The sequence below is a fragment of the Sitophilus oryzae genome, unplaced genomic scaffold (genome assembly GCF_002938485.1).
Source record: "Sitophilus oryzae breed Bouriz unplaced genomic scaffold, Soryzae_2.0 scaffold_1146_pilon_pilon, whole genome shotgun sequence".
In the NCBI taxonomy this organism is placed as follows: Eukaryota; Metazoa; Arthropoda; class Insecta; order Coleoptera; family Curculionidae; genus Sitophilus; species Sitophilus oryzae.
Window position 1 is genome coordinate 76,353 of NW_022145778.1, and position 19,306 is coordinate 95,658.

The following is a 19,306-nucleotide window of genomic DNA, read 5'->3' on the forward strand; positions in this document are numbered from 1 at the left end:
TTAAATATACATTTTATTTCACTATTGTTACGATTCGAGGACGTGAACCTTCCTGGATTATTTTTGTACATAATTAATTAGTTAAATAAAAACCTAGTGTTACGTTATAGTTAATTGTGTGTTTTATTTTCTTTTCATCTCATCACTCCCTGGTATCTCCACTGTATAAAAGCTACCCGTATTGGCGCTAGTGGTCTCTCAAACACTTTAAACGTTGGGGGTGGCGCCCGAGGAACCGAACCAAGGCAACTCGGCGTCCGTGACCTTTCTCTAAAACGGGGGAGCGTCACAGTCTTAGACCGTTGCGTTGGATGATTCCCATTCCAGGTTACCGATGGAGTCTTGAGTTGGTTTCCATTTGGGAAGCAGAACGGTTCTAGTCCAGTTAGTGAAGTGTTGGCTACTTTTCTAGCTAGAGTGTTTGTTTTTTCATTACCTATGTCTCTCCTACCTATCTCTATCTCTGAGTGGGCTGGCACCTTAGCGCCTCTCCTATTCAAGTCAAGGGCAGTGTCTTAGTGCCTCTCCTATTCAACATATTTATGGCAGCGCTCTCCATTATAGTGGACAGCAAACTGCAGGAGAGAGGATTGGGCATTAGATACAGATACGACGGCGGTCTGTTCAACATAAAAAGACTCAGGGCAAAAACACTTTGGGCCTTAAGCTAAATATCAACATAACCAAAATCATGTGTACTCCCCCGGAAAATCACAACAATGCTATAAAAATCGGAGAAGAGCTATTGGAGTATGTAGCGGAATTCAATTATCTCGGCAGTTTGATTTCGGAAAAGGCCAACATCGACTCTGAAACTCAGCACAGGATTAGCAGCGCCTCAAGAGTATTCTGGAAATTGAAAGACAGGGTTTTGTACAATCATGACTTGAGTACAAAAACTAAACTTGAAGTGTACCGAGCAATTATAATCCCCACCTTGTTATATGGGAGCGATACCTGGGTGCCGTAACCAGGGTTTGGAAGTAGTTAATTAAGACATAATTTACCTGATTAACTACATGTAGTTTTTACTTCAAAATCTACGTCTTTTCCCGTTCATTAACTACATGAAAACTACGTTAATAAACTATCTATTGATATTATGATTAATTTTCATTTGTATGAGGTGTAATAGAGATAATATGATGTAAATATTATATTTAAAGCCATATTTCTTCTGTTTTCTTAAATACATTAAGTGTTTTTAAAGCTTCAACTTATTATAACCTCACATGAAGGCATTAAACAAGTTGCAAGACACCTTAGACAACTTTTAAGAATCCGATGGTTCCATCATGTTTTAAACGTGTCGGTTTTTGAAAAAGCTAACTGCGAGAGTTTTGGAGTCATGGTTACAAAATCCCGCTTAAAATGAGCTGGTCACGTATGCAGAATGCAAGAAAACCGCTTACCAAAATCTCTGCTTTACGGTATAACTCAGTTAACGGCGGCAACCAAAAAGTAAAGAGGCAGAAAAGCAATGAGATTTTTGAATGTACGGAGTGCGGTAGGCAGATAACATCACGTATCGGGCTTTTCAGTTACAGAAAAGCTTATGAAAGAAAACGCCTGGCGTGACCATCTTCTGATACGTGTCAAATACTCGTCAGCAAGTAATGGCAGTATGTATGTATACTCTGTTTTTTTTCTCAGGTAAGATTTCGACAGACGATGACAGAAGAAAAGCAGATGACGTCCCATACCAATCTATTTATTTTACTAAAAAAAGTTTCTAATAATTTTTAAGTTATCTATGGATGGGTTTAAATATAAATCCGTCATAAGTCGTGTCTTGTTGTTTTTAACCAGTTTTATTGGTTTATTTAAAAAATGACAGATTGTATTTCATTTTTATTGGTTTGACGGAACGTTGAACGACAAACGGACACCGATGCATATGAACTCGCCTTTAGATTTTTGTCATTTTTGACGCTTGTCAAAGTCTTGCCAAATTATAGGTTATAATTTTCTGTCAACTTTTGTTAAATACCCTGCGTTTTGGAAGATGATGCATTTTGATTCGTATTATTACTTGTGTTTTGTGTCTTTTGAAGTCAAGTGGAGGAAAAATCGAGTGAAAATTAACTGTAGACCCAGAGCACAGTTTATGGTTAATACTCGCTGTCCAGGCAGAAAATCTTATACACCAATGAAGTTGCCATCGATAAAGTTTGTATACCTACCATTTCGTCGTAGATAAGTGCATCTCGTATATGGTAGAAGGATCAAACTAAACATATACTAAAAACTGGAGTAGCTGTAAAATATCGACATCACACGAGAGGTAAATAATGGATTTTAGTACTGCAGAAAAATAATGTCCAAAGGTCCCGGTTTAAAAAAATTAAGATTAAAGTTAATTAATCAACCTTTAAGGTATAAAATTTGGTAGGTGTTATTATTATTAAAATAGTTTGTTTTATTTACCTATGTTGTTTTATTTGTTCCTGTGGAGTATTACAAATTTGTATTTGTACATAAGTTATATTGATAAATATAATCATAAATGCGGGTAGTTTCATAAAGCTTGAAAGTAAATAATAGTTCTTTTTTATATTTTTTGGTATGTAGTGTTTTGTTCTTGCTTGTTTTGTATTAACACATACCGTTTTTATTAAATAAAATAACTCGATTACATTTTTGCAAAGGTGCTTTGGAAATGTTTTCATAGAAATACAAAATTTTCCATAGCAAAAAAGTTACAGCGATTTGTTAAAAATGCACATTTTTTAAAAACACCCCGTAACTCCGAAACGGTAACAGATATTGATGTGCGGTTTTCACCATCATGTTTTTGATGAAAATTGAGCTCCAGACACCGATATTAGGTTTCGTCTATCTCCTATAGAAAAGGGTGTTTCCATTTAAAAGCGTCGAATTTGATCCACCCTGTACGTATGTATGGGCTGGCACCCAGAGTAGGAGCTTTTTATTTTATTTGCCTAATTTGCTCAGCTTCTCTAGAAGTCTTATCTACATTCTACTAACCTACCTATTCCCTTTGACAACTCAAGAAACATACGATATAGGTTTCGGACTTTCCCCTAACGCCTCGTAGAACGACCAAATACAAGCCACAGTATACTTACCGAGACCGACTGACGTAAGACCAGGTGAATGTTAAAATAATAACTATTCCGCGACAACAGCGTGAATGGACTCTTAACGCCACACCATTCGTACCTACGCGAGGTAGGCCGTGCCCGCCGAGAAGGACGCCGCGACGTTCAGTTGTCTTGCCGTCCGTTTCGTTGCAGTTTGTCGGTGCGCCAACGAATCCGCCGCCGTTTCTTGCGAGCGGGCGATGCGCGTTTGTTTCCGTTCGTCGAGATCGTCGTTCGTTTGTTTTGGCCGTGTTTGTTTTTGTTTTTTCGACGCCAGGGTGGAAAGCTAGACAAAAGCGCATCGGCGGGGTTGTGTGACTGTGTTAAGCTGCTGCTCAGCGTCTTTGATCCAGGATGGTGTACTAGGCAGGATTTTGTTGCTGGATTTCCCGATGATGGGACGGTGTTTAGGGGTTGATGAGGACTGTTTTCAGAGAGGTGAGGAGTTTAAAAAGCAGCAGTGTCAATAAGCTGCTAAGTTCTTTAAATATTTTAAACTTAGTATAGGTCAGCGGTTTCTGTGCACACGTATATTTTGGGTTAATGATAACCGTCCAATATAAAAGAAAGTAAGGATCGAGACTGGTTTTGGTCTTGTGGTCTTGGTCTTGATTGTCGTGCATGACCAAGACAGGCATTTGATCTGCAAGACCAAGATCAAGAGCGACCAGTGCAAGACTTCCACAAGACCAAGACCATGCATGATAAGACTCTTACGATCTTGCATTTTTGTCGGGTTTATATGATATAAGAAATAAGAAATTACTTGTTTGTTCAATACTATTGTTTTAACTTATTACGAATTTAGTGTTATCCGACTATTGCACAAAATATTAAAGAAAAAATGCTGATTCAATATAATATATTGGAAAATAAAAATGTTGGCAGACAAATATTCTAATAATGTTTTTCTTTAAAGTTCAATTTACATTAAATTACTAAAAAGACTATACCGGGTGCGTCTTGACAGTGGCCCACCCTTATAACTTTTTTTTCAGATAAATAAGCGAAATTTGGTATTTTAGTATATGACATAAATTAGGATTGATTGACATATTCAATTGTTTTTGGTCACTTCCTGCTTCACCGGAAATGACTACAACTTTTCATTATTAAATGGCACCCTCGGTATATTTCTACTTTATCCTATAGAAAATGACACTCTGAGTAGAATGACATATCATATGTCATCTTTTGACATTTTCGCTTAAAAACAGATTGGATCGTCTGATGTGTTTTATGTCTGGTCCTGATTTTTTCAAATAGAACAGGGGTGACTTATTAGCATATTTGGAAAAAGCATTTTTTTAAAATAATTTGGTACCACATACTTGGTATGTCGAGTTAAATTGTCGTTATGAACCGAATGTGACAATTCCAAATAAACCATATACGAAAATGTCAAAAGTTGACATGATATGTCATTCTATTGTTAAAATCTCTAGTCTCTATGTCAAAAGTTGACATATGAGTGTCATTTTCTAACGAATAAAGTAGAAATAGACCGAGGGTTCCATTTATAGTTATACCTAGAGGTGAGCCACTTTTTAGATGCAACCGGTATATTTAAAAATTTTCTATGTAGAGAGTACCCCTAGTAAAAATCTATTGAAAAAAATGCCTGCAAGTGTCTTCCGGTAAGACCAATATCAATACTACTTATTAATTGCAAGACCAAGATCAAGACTCCCTTCGTCTTGGTCTTGGTCTTGCATTTGCATAAAACATGACAATCAGGTTTTCCCTTTATATTGGCTGACAAATATTACAAGCGAATAAGCGGATATTAGAGACTAAGTCTGAGAATTGATGAACTTAGATATATATGTTTGGAAATATATCTGTGTAATATCCTTTCAACTTACTACAATTAAGATTGTAAATTATTATTGTGAAAAATCTGATTACCCAGACCTAGACCTAGGATCTAATCTCTATTTTGAATGATCCCATAACATTTTTTGTGGTATATAATTTACCATACCTAAATTATTATTTAGTACACAACAGAAACTGCCTTATTTTATTCCATTACAATTATTGAATTATTAATTGTCAAGCATCTTGTTATTATATACAGAGAACTGATGAAGATTTTACTAAATATATTGCCGTAATTTCGTTTAATGATGATACAATATTTGGAAATTGATAATTACTATTTACAGAGAGAGGTGAAAAATCTTATAATCGGCACTGTAAATAAGTGCTAAATAATAAGTTTTCTTCCTGTGATATTTTATGAAATATTCTAAATAATATCTAGGAAAGTAGTAATATGAATACTATCAATACCATAGAATTCAATTAGTTTTTGCACTATAAAAAATATAGGTTTCTAGGTAGACATTATGTAAAACAATGCAGTTTGTCAATCAACTTATTATTCATCGAAGAAGCAATAATAATGAGAACAAGGATATAAGTTGACGGTTTCTTTTTTCTATTGATACATTGGATCTCTACCTATCATCCACTATTATCGCTATTTCATCCACTATTTTATTTTTATATTGAGTAGAAATGATTTTTAAATGGCGAATTACAAAATTCAAGGAAAAATATTTTTTTGGAAATAAGCTGGTGCGTCTGCAAAAGTTCTATTTTTTTAATTTTCCTATAATTAGTGTTTTATGTCAATTTTTAAATAAGTTTGATGTCAATTTTTAGTAAATGACATCTTGAGATTGACCTCGCCAAAATTATCATGGACTACCATTACCCACAGCTGTGTTTTTTTATCGTACGGTATTTAATATACACTTTTGTGAGTTATATTAAGCTTGGGGACAAATCATGCTTATACATATATTAAACAGTTGTGTGTAATCTAATAAAATTATTGTTTATTGTATATTATGTTTTGAATATATTGCATGAAGACTTGTTGATAACATGGAAAGAATCATTATAACTGGTAATGTCAAAAGAAAAAGATGTAGAGGCCGATTCCCAATCAAGTCACATAAATAACGCATACATAAATAACCCTACATTCAGCTGCAATCCATCGACCTGTAGAAAGCCTGGAAAGAACTCATCAACCAAAAACCATTCTCATAGAAGTCACGACCCTCAGCCATGAGAAACGATTGGAGAAAGAATTTAAAGAGTTGTATGTAAGCTAATAAAATTGTTTATTATATATCATATTAAAAACAAAAGTATTTCGTGAAAGGGGAATATAAAAATATAAATAGGTTATTTCTTGTAAACACTATTGCATAAATGCAGAGACTGGCATGTATTCAGATGAATGCTAGATTGATTCAGACAATGATTCAGATCACAGGAGCCATGAAATCTGCTTAACATCAGGGATGGAAATCATCTAGACCTAACACTACTGCACTGACGGAGAACTACCCTCTGTAGAACCGTCTCAGATACCGGCTCTGGTCAAAATCCCGAGACTGTATGATGAGTTATAACTCAAGGAAGGGGGACACAATAGATCTATAAGGTCGCGGTGATTAACTTCCCTCTGGAAACGAGCTTGTGGGGGGTTTTTGGTCGTAAAAGAAATTTACCCAATCAACAAACAATGCTTAACATCTGAGAAAATACAGGGTGGCCCAATATTCCGTAGACATAGAACTACTATGTATTTTTGGATCAAAATAAGTTCATTGGATACAATTTACCTTTACACAAAAGCGCTTCGTTTGTCCGCTAGAGGGCATCAAACTTTAAAAACATAAACATATTTTTTCAGATATTTTAAGAATCGTTAGTCCGATTTGAATGAGATTTTGGATGTTTTGCTAAATGCTTTAACATATGATTTTTACAAAAATCAAGAAAATGTACGGAAACGGTGAAAACTACCCCCACCCCTACAGATAAATATTTCCAACTCCTCCGACGACAGATTTTCTATTCGTAAAATGGTCCTTCTAGTATTTAATACATTTTTTGTCTCTTGTAAAAAAGGCTACATCGCATAGTTTTTGTGAATAACAATATAAAATTCACCACATACGACACGGAGTATTGTAGCTAAACGATTAGATTTTTAGAAATTGTAAGTTTTGGGTTTGTTGAAGGACTATTAGAGCTACAATTTAAAAATATTTTTACAAGATACATAGTGTCTCAAATAAATCAAAAATATCAAAGTTTTATTTTTTTAAATGGAACACCCTGTATATTATTGCATTTTTAGTTTCTACGATTAAAATAAAGATATATTTGATTAAGGTTTATTACACTTAAACCTTAGCGTTTTTGAAATATTTTCAATTTTGTGAAATTGAAGTATAAATTTTAAGGCTTCATTTCTCCGAGGGTATCAAAGTTTTTAATACTAAATATTTACTGAAGTTTATTTATTGATCAGTTATTGCGTTGCAATAATAAAAATTATACTACCTTATACAGAGTGTCTAAAAATTTATTTTAAATAATTACTAGCTTTAAACGGCAATAACTTGTTTAATTTAAATAGAACACCCTGAATATTTTATGAGAATCAGATGCACAATTTAATTGTCTATCAAATTGTATTTTATCACTTTTTACCTATCCCTTCAAGTTTTCGTAGAATTAATCAATATACCCATGGAATATTGACATTTTAGGTTGTTTTTAAAACAACAAATGTACAAAAAGTACAGGCTAGTAATATTATCCTTTTTAGTAAAACGATAATATTACTAGCCCATTTGTATGCAAAAAGAAAACTATTTAAATCTTTATAAAAGAGTATACCATTAATTAAATATACCGTATTTCCGCCCAAATACTAATTAATTACATACTTAATTGTGTTCGTTAATAAATTATTCTAAATAAATGTGGATTTGAATCAGAAATCAATATAATAATAAGTTATGAAAATGAACGTCTCTGTTGTTATAAATAAGCATTTGTCAAAAAATGAAATATCATTTTTAAGGTGTTTTTTTACCACACTGTCTAATACACATACATAATTCAGTTTTTTAGTATTTGGAGCAATTATTATTAATCAACGCAAACAGTCAATTAATGTAGTTTGAATACTGGAATCATATTAATTGGTCCTCTTTAACAAATATTTAAACAGTTTTTTTTTTATTTTTTAATGAAATAAACGAACTATATCGACAATATTAGTATCTGTAATCTTTAATAATTTGGTACATCTTTAAAAATAATCTAAAATGTCAGAATTCCACGGGTTCTACATAATCTGTTTGATAAATGAGTTCTAAATTACAAGAAAATGCATTTTCTACGGAAACTTGAAGAGATATGTAAAAAATTGCATAATACAATTTAATAGACAATTAAATTGTGCATCTCATTCTCATAAAATATACAGGGCGTTCCATTTAAATTAAACAAGTTATTGCCGTTTAAAGCTAGTAATTATTTAAAATACATTTTTAGACACTCTGTATAAGGTAGTAAAGTTTTTATTATTGCAACACAATAACTGATCAATAAATAAACTTCAGTAAATATTTAGTATTAAAAACTTCGATACCCTCGGAGAAATGAAGCCGTAAAATTTATACTGCAATTTCACAAAATTGAAAATATTTCATAAACGGTAAGGTTTAAGTGTAATAAACCTTAATCAAATTTACCTTTATTTTAATCGTAGAAACTAAAAATGTAATAATATATAGGGTGTTCCATTTAAAAAATACAACTTTGATATTTTTTATTTATTTGGGCACTCTGTATCTTGTAAAAATATTTTTAAATTGTAGCTCTAATAGTCCTTCAAAGAACCCAAAACTTACAATTTGCAAAAATTAAATAGTTTAGCTACAATACTCCGCGTCGTATGTGGTGAACAACCTTGTATAGCATGATGTGACCAAATACATTTTTTGGAAGTCAGCTTTGGAAAAATAATTTTTTTCTTCAAAAAGCATGCACGGTGGCATTTTTTTACGAGAGACAAAAAATATAGGAAATTCTAGAGGGACCATTTTACGAAAAGAAAATCTTCCGTCGATGGTGTTTGTACTTTTGCTTGATTTTTGTGAAACCCAAATGTTAGAGCACTTAGCAAAAGATAGACACTTAAACTCTCATTTAAATCGGAATAACGGGTTTATCTGAAAATATGTTTTTATTTTTTTTTAAAGTTTGATGCTCTCTAGCGGATAACCGAAACACTTTTTAGTATAGAGGTAAATTGTGTTCAATAAACTTATTTTGATTCCAAAGATACGTATTAGTTATACAGGGTGTCCCAGAAATAAGTGCAAATATTTTAAGGGGTGGTAGACCTCGATAAAAGAAACATATTTTCTCTTTATCGTTTTTTAAATAAGTCCAAAATAACGGAGTTATTTTACTTTGAAAATTTGCAAAAAAATGATTTTTTGCTAAAATTTTGAGAACCACTGGATCTTTTCTGGATTTTCTTTCTTGTAAATTTAATCTAATACCTATGTTGCCGTATTATCAATAAATTATGTTTTTTTAACTAAGAAGTAAAAAAATCCAAAAAAAAATTCAAAAAATTTCGAATTTTCAATTTTTTTTTCGCGAAAAAAACTTCATAGGCGTGTTTCTGGGGTTGAATTATACTACCAATTAAAATATTTGCACTTATTTCTGGGACACCCAGTATATATCTCATCACATAAAATATATCTCACCACCCTGTCTAACTCATATAGAACATTACATTACTGTACATAGGTAAACTAAAATTGGCAAGTACTTAGCTCCATCGCTTATTCCCATCGTAAACTTTAGTTATTTAATTCGTTGTAATTTTATTATCGGTTAAGGAAGAATTATGAAAGGGAAAGTTCGATATCTTGTGTACACAACGAATATAAAATAGTATTTATTTCTCACAAATAATTAACTATTGTGCTATGAACTTAAAGTTATTGAAGCGTAATGAAATTACAAAGATTATTAAATACAAACAAATGAGAATGAAATGAAACTGATATGTTTTGGTATAAATGCAAAGAGAGATACTATAAATAGCTTTCTTTAAATGACATAATTTACAAATGCCGCAGATTTCTCAGATAGAAAGTTTTGTCGTCTTTTAGATATACGAGTATACATTAAAATAGAAGCCAATGTTATTTTTTTTGTATTGTTTAAACTGTGTAGCATTAGATGATATTTTTATTTACTGTATGTACAGCTGGTTCCAAAAAAAATGAATACGACTCTTTGTACATTTTTTTCGAATATTTGGGCAGTGTATATTTATGTGTCAAGTATTTTGACATGTTAAGGTTATTATGACATTGTATAAAACAACTTTGCTTTTGACAAAGTGACAAATAAATTTTTCAGAACGTCAGTATGACATCAGTAGAGAAATGGGGCACTGTGGTATCATAGAATATACTGCCCGAAATAATAAAAATATGTTTTAAATCGTATTCAATTTTATTGGAACCAGCTGTACTACAAAGTTGTTACTATAGTCTGTCCAACGAGAAGATCCTTGACAGTGATAGATGTGTCTGTCATTTTAATTTCAAAGTAGTTTATTTTATTTTACAAAGAAATAAGTTGGTACAACTGGAACGCATAGCAGGATATATTTAAAATTTGATTGACAAGATGACAAGTGATTACTTCAAAATATTGTGAAAAAAACTGTATAAAACTGAAAAAATGTAATCGAGTTATTTTATTTAATAAAAACGGTATGTGTTAATACAATACAAACAAAAACAAGACACTACATACCAAAAAAATATAAAAAAGAACTATTATTTACTTTCAAGCTTTATGAAACTACCCGCATTTATGATTATATTTATCAATATAACTTATGTACAAATACAAATTTGTAATATTCCACAGGAATAAATAAAACAGCAAAGGTAAATAAAACAAACTATTTTATTAATAATAACACCTACCAAATTTTATACCTTAAAGGTTGATTAATTAACTTTAATCTTAATTTTTTTAAACCAGTACATTTTGACATTATTTTTCTGCAGTACTAAAATCCATTATTTACCTATCGTGTGATGTCGATATTTTACAGCTACTCCAGTTTTTAGTATGTGTTTAGTTTGATCCTTCTACCATATACGAGATGCACTTATCTACGACGAAATGGTATACAAACTTTATCGATGGCAACTTCATTGGTGTATAAAACTTTCTGCCTGGGCAGCGAGTATAAACCATAACCTGTGCTCTGGGTCTACAGTCAATTTTCACTCGATTTTTGCTCCGCTTGACTTCAAAAGACACAAAACACACGTAATAATACGAATCAAAATGCATCATCTTCCAAAACGCAGGGTATTTAACAAAAGTTGACACAAAATTCTAACCTATAATTTGGCAAGACTTTGACAAGCTTCAAAAATGACAAAAATCTAAAGGCGAGTTCATACGCATCGGCGTCCGTTTGTCGTTCATCGTTCCGTCAAACCAATAAAATTGAAATACGATCTGTCATTTTTTAAATTAGCCAATAAAACTGGTTAAAATCAACAAGACACAACGCATGACGGATTTATATTTAAACCCATCCATAGATAACTTAAAAATTATTAGAAACTTTTTTTAGTAAAATAAATAGATTGGTATGGGACGTCATCTGCTTTTCTTCTGTCATCGTCTGTCGAAATCTTACCTGAGAAAAAAAACAGGGTTATAATGTAGTTATTAATTTTTATATAGTGATATACAGGGTTGTTCACTAGTACTGTAGCTAAATGATTAGATTTTTACAAATTGTAAGTTCTGGGTTCGTTGAAGGACTATTAGAGCTACAATTTAAAAATATTATTACAAGATACAGAGTGTCCCAAATAATTAAAAAATATTATAGTCGTATTTTTTTAAATGGAACACCCTGTATATTACTGTATTTTTAGATTCTACGGTTGAAATAAAGGTTAATTTCATTAAAGTTTATCACACTTGAACCTTACCGTTTTTGAAATAATTCAATTTTGTGAAATTGCAGTAAAAAATTTAAGGCTTCATTTCTCCAAGGATATTAAAGGTTTTAATACTAAATATTTACTGAAGATTATTTATTGATCAGATATTGTGTTGCAACTATAAAAATTACACTACCTTATACATAGTGTCCAAAAATTTATATTAAATAATTACTAGCTTTAAACGGTAATAACTTGTTTAATTTAAATGGAACACCCTGTAGATTTTACGTGAATCAGATGCACAATTTAATTATCTATCAAATTGTATTATACCATTTTTTATCTCTTCAAGTTTTCAGTACAAAATGCATTTTCTTATAATTTAGACATCATTTGTCACTATACCCATGGAATATTGACATATTAGATTTTTTTAAAGCAACATAATATGTACAAAATGTACAGGTGGTAAAAATAATAATATTGCAAGCCCATTTGTCTACAAAAAGAAAACTATTTAAATCCTTGTAAAAGAGTATTATACCAATTATTACTAATTATTAATTAACCACCATTATTTTCGCCCAAAAATTAGTTGATTACATACTTAATTGTTTTAATTACTAAATTATTCTAAATAAATAATGTGGATTTGATTCAAAAATCATTACAATAATAAGTTGAAAATGAACGTCTCTGTTGTTATAAATAAGCATTTGTCAAAATATTAAATAAAATTTATAAGGTGTTACTTTTTACCACACTGTCTAATACACATAAAAAGTTCAGATGTTTAGTATTTGAAGCAATTATTGTTAATCAACGTAAACGGTCAATTAATGCAGTTTAAATACTGGGATCATATTAATTGGTCCTCTTTAAAAAAAAATATTTAAACAATTTTTTATCTTTTAATGAAATAAGGGAACTATATTGACAATATTAGTATCTGTACTTTTTGAAAATTTGTTACATCTTTAAAAATAATCTAAAATGTCAATATATATATATGAGTGATAAATGAGGTCTAAATTATAAGAAAATGCATTTTCTACGAAACCTTCAGATAGAGATAGATAAAAATGGTATAATACAATTTGGTAGACAATTAAATTGTGCATCTGATTAACGTAAAATATATAGGGTATTCCATTTAAATTAAACAACTTATTGCCGTTTAAAGCTAGTAATTATTTAATATACCTAAATTTTTAGACACTCTGTATAAGATAGTAGTATTGTTATTATTGCAAAACAATATCTGATCAATAAATAAACTTCAGTAAAAATTTATTATTAAAAACCCCTTGGAGATAATTAAAAAACTAAAAACTCCTTGGAGAGCCTTAAAATTTTTACTACAATTTCATAAAATTGAAAATATTTCAAAAACGGTAAGTTTTAAGTGTGATAAACCTTAATGAAATTTACCTTTATTTCAATCGTAGAATCTAAAAATAGAATAATATACAGGGTGTTCCATTTAAAAAAATACAACTATATTATTTTTTACTTATTTGGTACGCTCTGTATCTTATAAAAATATTTTTAAATTGTATCTCTAATAGTCCCTCAACGAACCCAGAACTTTAGAATTTTTTTTTAGAATTTAGAATGAGTGAGAGGGGGGTTAATCACTTCGACCTTACAGATCCATTGTGTCCCCCTTTCTTGAATCATAACACATCATACAGTCCCAGGGCTTTAACAAAAGCCAGTATCTGGGACGGTTTTATAGAGGGTAGTTCTCCATCTCCAATATCAGTCGTACCAAAATTCATGGCACGAATGGTTGTCGTCTCGGCGCACTCAGTGATGAGGTGTACTGGTGTTTCCCCATCTTCCCCACAGAATCTGCATTCGCCGTTTCTTCTTAGTTTCAATCTACTGAGGTGTTCATTGAGGAGACAGTGTCCTGTTAAAAACCCCGTGACAATCCGAAGATTGTTCTTACTCAGACCCAGGAAGATCTGTGATTTTTCTTGATCATAAGCCCTCAGAAACTTCTTCGAGTGTCCTAGACCATTGCAAGATTTCCATTCCAGGTTGAGGATGGAATCTTCCAAGTTCTTGAGTTCCGCCTTGAGTTGGTTACCACTTGGAAAGCAGAACGGTTCTGGTCCAGTTAGTGGAGTGTTCGCTCCTTTCCTAGCTAGATTATTTGCTTTTTCATTGCCTTCTATCCCTTGGTGAGCAGGCACCCAGTGTGGAGGACTTTTGTTTTCTTTGCCTAATTTATTCCGCTTCTCTATGCATTCTTTGACCAATTTCGAATTGATTGATACTGAGTTGATCGCCTTTAACGTTGCTTGACTATCAGATAAGATGGCTATTTCTTGTTTCCGATAGTTCCTATCTAAGATAAGTTGTACGCATCTCTCGATAGCGTAGATTTCTGCCTGTAGGATACTAGGGTAAGTGCCCACCCAGAACTTACAATTTATATATATATATATATATATCGAATCGTTTAGCTACAATACTCCGTGTCGTCTGCGGTGAACAACCCTGTATAGATTACTAGCTGATACCTGTCTACTTCGCTGTGCATAAACGTTTAGAACGATATATTTTTTTATACATCTTGCAATGTTGGTATACAGTTTGAGTGATGCAGTGTGCGACTAAAAATATCATAATATAAAGTGTTGAAACATTTTTAACTGTGATTAATATAATCATTTGATATAATGAATTTATTCCACTTTAGAGACTCTTTAATTTCTACTTTTTGTCATTAAGTAAGCTGACATTTGCTATTGCCGATTATTATCTCACGAGATAAATCCAAAAGACTATAAAATAAATGCGGAATGCTATAGAAGTCCGATCGAATCATGTAGAGATGATGTAAGAAATGTGTTGCTACCAACTTTAATTAAAAAAAATCAAAGACAGAGCATAAATTAAATGTATATGGACAACAGAACATTCCATTATTTATTTTATAGTCTTTGGTTTGCCTTTTTAAGTTGCAGTCGTTATCGATAAATGTCAGATTATCTGTAACAACCTTAGAGACAATCAATTAACGGTTGATAATACCAATTTTTGTAACATTTTCTCACTGAAAATTTCAATTTGTAAGAAGTTCATGCAGAACATTAACATATCTGAGCGAGTATAATCATTCACCAAAGGTATCAGTTATATAAAGGCAATCTTAATTAAAAATAATGATTTCGTTTTTCTTAGCAGAACTTTGCCAGAAAGCAGTAAAAAAAATGGAAAAATATAGTTTTTAAATACAAAATAAATATTTTCAGTGTTGGTAACTAGAACTATATAGATAAAAAGAAATGCTCATGAAATATTCACTTTATCGTCTTCCAAATAAGTCCAAAAGAACCGAGATATTTTTTTCTTTGAAAACTTATTTTTTGCTTATATTTTGAGAACCACTTGATCTTTTCCGGGTTTTCTTTCTTGTAAATTTAATTTACTACCTATGTTGCCAAATTATGAAGATATTATATTTTTATAACTAAAAATTAAAAAATAAATCCAGAATTATTTTCCAAAAATTCAAAATTTTCAAGTTTGTTTTTTCGCGAAATATATACGTGTTTCTGAGATCGAAATATACCATCCCTAAAAATATTTGCACTTATTGAAAACTCACCCTGTGTAAAATCTTCCATGAGTAGGTACTAACTGTCCAACAAAATCTATTAAAACATTATTCAAATGAAACCTTTGCATAAGAATCACTTAACATCAGTAAATTATTCGCCTAAAATGGTAATTTCCCGTTAAAAACCTTCACGCTAATCAAGCGTTTGTTTCATCATCTACGAGAGAACAATTCGTTTTCGTCTAAATTAGGTTCATTTGTTTCCAGTAATGATTAAATCTTGAAAATATGATTCTTTTGGCAAATTCTTCAGTTCATTCAAGTTCATGTAGAAGAAAATTCTTAGTTGTACAGGGTGGGTCAAATTCGACGCTTTTAAATGGAAACACCCTTTTCTATAGGAGATAGACAAAAACTAATATCTGTGTCTGGAGCTCAATTTATGTCAAAAACATGATGGTGAAAACCGCAAATCGATATCTGTTATCGTTTCGGAGTTACGGAGTGTTTTTCAAAAATATGCATTTTGAACAAATCGCTGTAATTTGTTTGCTATGAAAAATTTTGTATTTTTATTGAAACATTTCCAAAGCACCTTTTTACGTAGAATTTAATGGTTTAAGTATATATTTTTTTAAATTAATAATTTAAGAATTATCAACAGATTTTTTATATGGGACACCCTGTATATTTTTAATTTATTGAAAAGAATTTAAAATTACCTTTCCAAAAATATAACACACTTGATATTTTGCTCGATTCCTCTTCGAGATATAGAGTATATAAAAATTCGCCCGCTTTAAATAAGTAGGCTTTGAACGGCACCGGCTGTAATGTAAAAAAATTCTAGCTGTGAGCATCAATTAAAACGAAAATAATATTTGCTATGAGAGATTCAGAACTTTATAATAATTTAAAATATATTTAACCAACATCAACACATTTAAACTATATCTAATAACAATAAAAATAAATAGCAAACCAAGACATGAGATTTTGCTACAGGTGTTCGACATATCGACCGTTTTCTGTTATGGACAGACGGGGCAGTTTTTGAACATTTCTCGCGGAATTCATTAACTCAGTGGGAGTGAAAGATACCCTCTCATAACTGCTAAGTATTTCTAATTCTTGTCTAGATTATACGGAAGAATAAGGAACCTTTATTCTTCCGCAAATATATCCATAGGATTAGATCCATGGGCACTAAGTCGGGCGGCCTCGACGGTCAACGGCTGGGATCTTGGTTAGCTATTCAATTATTCTTAAAATTGGCTGCAAAAATTTTCTAATAACTTCAGCGTTCAGAGGCGGTGCGTTGTCTTGCTGGAAAAAATATGTTTTCGAGTTCCATTAAGGGCATATTTTCAATAAGTGGTCCAAAGCCTACTAGTTTAAAGTGGCGAACTTTTAAAAATTCTGTATTTCGAAGGGGATTATAACAAAATATCAAGTGTGCTATATTTTTGGAAAGGTAATGTTAAATTCTTTTCAGTTAATTAAAAATATAGAGGTGTCCCAAATAAAAAATCAATTTTCAAAGAAAATCTAACCAAAGCAACCCAAATCCTAACCAATATAATAATATTTTTGCAAAATCACAGTTAATTATTAAAATATAAAAGAAAACTGCATGATCTAATGATTTTTTGTTTTGAATCAGCCCTATTTACGTAAAGCTTTAATAAAAAACAAGAATAAGTGCAACATTCCGAGGTACTTATAGTTTACACGAAGCTATATTATCTATTCTACAAGAATTGTTATTCCTCCGAAATATGTTTTACCCCACCCAGCACCCCTATTCGCTCCTGGGTCCCGTCAGCTAAACTGAAAAATGTATGAAAAACAAAGTGCACAAAATGACATTGACACATTTCCGCAGGAATTTTTTTGTATTTCTTTACTCGTAAAGGGTCGTATAAAACAAATATAAGTTCATTTTTCATGTAACTGATTTCGGCTGTTCTAAAGTCAAAGCATTTTTTTATGTAAAATAAAAATAAATAATTTTCCGTAGACACTTTCTTGTGTTTTTATGTTCAGAAAAATGTCTAAAATACACCCCGAAGACTAGTTTTGATGTAACAGATTTACGCTATACTAAAGTCCGAAAAATGAAAATGACGCATTTCCGCAGGAAAATTTTTGTATATTTATATTCCTAACGCCTTCTAGAACGCATATATAAAGTCATTTTTTATATAACAGATTTCAGCTAAACGAAAGTTGAGCCTTTTGTTGAATTCGGTTGTTTTAAGGGTCCACGCTTCGGAACCATACAGTAAGGTGGAAAAGACGTAGCAGCGGAGCATTTTTGTTTATAAAACTTAAGTGTATGTCTCTACTGCAAAAAAAATTCTATAGTTTGCTTCTTCTAAAATGGTTAATTCTGTTTTTATTCGAGAAAAATATGAAAATACGATTGAATTTTTCAGAAGTTACCGGAAGCACATAGTGGAGCTATGTTAGTTTCGCCGTTTTTATTCTTTGATGGATGATTATTGTTAATTTTGATTATCGTCATTTTTTTCTGTCGTTAAAGTATCACCTTTTTCGATAGTATCACCATAACCTGAACTAAATACATGTTCTACTTATTTAACATTATAATACAAAAAATTCAACAGTATTTTAATATTTTCTTTATTTTCTCTAAAACGGTAAGGGAAATTAGAAAAAGTATAAATGAGATTAATCATTTTAGAGTAAGCACTTTTTTTAAATAGAATGCCCCTTTCTCAAAATGTTAATAATATAAAAGTTTGTCCTCTTGTCAGTTATATTATTATAAATAATTGAAACATAAAACTCTTTCTCATATTAAATTAAGTTATTTCCTCAAGATGATCGCCGTTATTCATCAGATTTACCGTCTTTTGTATTTTGTCTGTTGATAAAGATGACTGGGATGTTTTTGGATTCGATTGTAATTGGCTATTTGTTTACTCTCTCTTGTTTAAAACGATGTACAATTAAGTGAAAGAACCGATTTGCCTTTTGAATTCAGATATATCTCTTTCCTTTTATACATGAAAGCTTATATTATTAGAGTACTATATAACTATATAATATACCTAAATACTATACACTATATAATATACCTAATAGGTACTCTATCCTAAACATCTTACTGAATAAAATAAGTCCATGTAATATTAATTAAATATTACATATGATGTAAATATATGTAATTATTAACAATAATTATGTAAATATATATTATTTGGGTACCCGGTGGCGTAGAGGTACAGGCTCTCGTCTACCAATCTCAAGGTAGTGGGTTCGATTCCCATACCCGGCATTGCATCAGCCGACTATTTTTATTAAAATAAAAATAGTTTAGGTACCTAGGTCGACTTAGCCTTAAATCAGTACTTGGGATTCACAATCCTGAGGTAATAATAGGCGGTTGAAGCGTAGTGCTAGCCACATTACCTTCCTTGTATACCGAACGGCTCTAGTATGGCAAGCTGTACCTTGCTACTCCCAAGGTGTTAAACGCTATATACGGAAGCTATTATTATTATTATTATATATATATTATATTATAATAAGTAAATATTTCAAATTATTAACAATGTTCGGCAAAATAAAACACTAATTCAACACAATACACCAAAACACTTCTAACACTGGACGCGCGTTTCGCTAACCGTGTGAGCATCATCAACAAATGATTAAAATTCAGTTTTAGTCATCTGCCGATGATACAAATGATGGAATAAAGTATTTTGGTGTATTGCGGTGAATTACTGCTTTATTTTGCTGTTGTAAAAATGTAGAATTTTAAAGAT

The 19,306-nt window shown here is 31.2% G+C and overlaps 1 long non-coding RNA gene across 1 annotated transcript in view; it reads left to right on the plus strand.

Annotated features, from left to right (window-relative positions):
* The first annotated feature begins 3,193 nt into the window (after window positions 1–3,193).
* LOC115886680 overlaps window positions 3,194–19,306 on the plus strand; it is a 252,673-nt gene continuing 236,560 nt past the window's right edge. Inside the window, exon 1 of the long non-coding RNA XR_004050926.1 lies at window positions 3,194–3,542. This is a non-coding gene — a long non-coding RNA (uncharacterized LOC115886680). The remainder of the gene's footprint in view (window positions 3,543–19,306) is intronic.